Source organism: Schistocerca americana, chromosome 10, assembly GCF_021461395.2.
Source record: "Schistocerca americana isolate TAMUIC-IGC-003095 chromosome 10, iqSchAmer2.1, whole genome shotgun sequence".
Lineage (NCBI taxonomy): Eukaryota > Metazoa > Arthropoda > Insecta > Orthoptera > Acrididae > Schistocerca > Schistocerca americana.
This window is the reverse complement of record NC_060128.1, coordinates 134,198,427-134,201,151: the sequence shown is the minus strand read 5'-3', so window position 1 is coordinate 134,201,151 and position 2,725 is coordinate 134,198,427. Positions and strand designations below refer to the sequence as shown.

At 48.8% G+C, this 2,725-nt stretch overlaps 1 pseudogene; it reads left to right on the top strand.

The window, feature by feature from the left end:
- Positions 1-2,268: 2,268 nt before the first annotated feature.
- LOC124552815 lies at positions 2,269-2,386 on the top strand (annotated as a pseudogene).
- The last annotated feature ends 339 nt before the right edge of the window (positions 2,387-2,725 follow it).

Sequence of the window (2,725 nt, the reverse complement as noted above, 5' to 3'; positions counted from 1 at the left end):
CAATCGCTCTCTTGGTAGACTGTTGAGAAGACCAAAGAATTTCATTCGGTTTTTCTTAATATCAGTTTCAACATTTGAAAGCTATCCTGTTGTTTTGATTGATAGTGGCCTGTAACCGTCTTGCGTATATCTTGCTCTTAAAACTTTCCTAATGATCTTTCTCTCTCCTTCTTTTTATTAAAGTTCGTATTTCTTGTTAATTGTCAGTGTTTCGCTAGCGTAAACGCCTGTTGGTTTTATAACTGTCTTAAAGCACTCCGTCTTCAGGCCACGAGTGGCCTACAGGGACCATCCGACCGCCGTCTCATCCTCAGTCGAGGATGGGGATAGGAGCGGCGTGGGGTCAGCACACCGCTCTCCCGGTCGTTATGATGGTATTCTTGACCGAAGCCGCTACTATTCGGTCGAGTAGCTCCTCAATTGGCATCAAGAGGCTGAGAGCACCCCGAGAAATGACAACAGCGCATAGCGGCCTGGATGGTCACCCATCCAAGTGCCGATCACGCCCTACAGCGCTTAACTTCGGTGATCTCACGGCAACTGGTGTATCAACTGTGGCAAGGCCGTTGCCTTAAAACTGTCTTGTAGTTCCGAATTTTTATCCACCTTGAGGTGGATTCTTTTGATGTTAAGGTTTTGGGCTATCCCTTTTCTGTCTCTTTGGCAACGGCCTTGGCGCAGTGGATACATCGGTTCCCGTCAGATCACCGAAGTTAAGCCTGTCGGGCGTGGCCGGCACTTGGATGGGTTACCGTCCGGGCCGCCATGCGCTGTTGCCATTTTTCGGGGTGCAGTCAGCCTCGTAATGCCAATTGAGGAGCTACTCGCCCGAATAGCAGCGGCTCCGGTCAAAGAAACCCATCGTAACGACCGAGAGAGCGGTGTGCTGTGCATACGCCCCTCCTAACCGCGTCCTCAGCTGAGGATGACACGGCGGTCGGATGTTCCCGATAGGCCACTTGGGCCTGAAGAAAAAAATGGTTCAAATGGCTCTGAGCACTATGGGACTCAACTGCTGTGGTCATCAGTCCCCTAGAACTTAGAACTACTTAAACCTAACTAACCTAAGGACACCACACACACCCATGCCCGAGGCAGGATTCGAACCTGCGACCGTAGCAGCAGCGCGGCTCCGGACTGGAGCGCCTAGAACCGCACGGCCACCGGGGCCGGCGGGCCTGAAGACGGAGTGCTTTTTTTCTGACTTTTCGGAGGCGATTTTGCTATGATATTTTTTTGAAGGCCTGGCAGATCGATGAGTCTCCGAAATATCTAAAGATCCTGTAGTACTTACCGTGTTTTGTTTTCGGGGTCGCGATTTCTGTCTTTGAACACAAGAATTCAGTTTTCTCGAATACGATTTCCAACCCTACTTTATCTGCATATTGTTTAAGGATTTGGAGCTGTTTGACAGAAGTTTCTTCGTCCTCTGTAAGTATCGCCAGGTCGTTCGCAAACGGGAGGTATGGTCTGCAGAAGTTGATTTCGAAAAGTCCAGTAGGGTCGGTTTCCAAAACCCACTTTCCTTGTCTTTCTCTCGTTCTTCTATGTTCTTATCTAGGACGACGCTAAACAGAAGACAGTTTATCTCTCTATTTCCAGTATGGCAGCCAGTGTACAGATACGTTTCACACCTCTGTTCCAACACAATAACAAAAAGCAGTACGAACTGGTCAAGTACAACTAACGAAATTACAAAATTTCTGACGTTTTTTGAAACTCGAATCTTCTTTTTCATTTTATGGCTGTTCCGTGCATTTTAAAGCTTGTGCATGAAGGGCAGCACGCAGACAGCCAGACAGTGGGAGCTTGCAACCCGAATAGCGTACCTATGGATTACATTCCACAAATGTATGCTAAATAATGATCACGATTTGTCTGATGTTCTGAAAAAGTTGTTGCGGGACTTCAGTCGTTGCACGTGCATTTCATGTTATTGTAACGGACGACCTACGTCCTGCTCCTTATTCTGCCTTTCCCTTTTCGCAGTTATTTCTCTTCCAACATAAAGTGGAGCTATTCGTGAAAGGTGGTAGATCTACAAGGTTGGAGTAGATATTTAACAGCCTGTTATTAGTCTGGCTGTGTTGCTGAGGGCTGCATCCGCATGTTTGTCGTGACCTTAGTTACACCAATTCTGCAGAGGAATAATACAGCGCCTCTTCGGAAACTGGGACTGTTTCGGCCTGACTACCCACTGCGAAGCAGCCAGTTTCTAAGGAGATTGTAACTGGTGGAAACTTTCAAACTCGGCGTTCATGCAATGGTGCCAACAGCTTTGCGGCAGCGGTAACACCGGTTCCCGTTAGATCACCGAAGTGAAGCGCTGTTGAGCTGGGATAGTACTTGGATGGGTGACCATCCGGTCTCCCGAGCGCTGTTGGCAAGAGGGGTGCACTCAGCCCTTGTGAGGCAAACCGGGGAGCTACTTGATTGAGAAGTAGCGGTGCCGATCTCGTAAACTGACATACGCCCGGGAGAGCGATGTGCTGACCACATGCCCCTCCATGTCCGCATCCAGTGACGCCTGTGGGCTGAGGATGACACGGCGGCCGGTCGGTACCGTTGGGCCTTCCAAGGGCTGTTCGGGCGGAGTTTCGTTTAGTTTTCTTTAGTTCATGCAATGCCTCTTGTATGTAACAGGTCTGTCGAGTGTAATTTTTAGGAATTTCGGTGTACCACATTGTTCCATTTCAACCCCAGAATAGACCACCTGTAATAACAC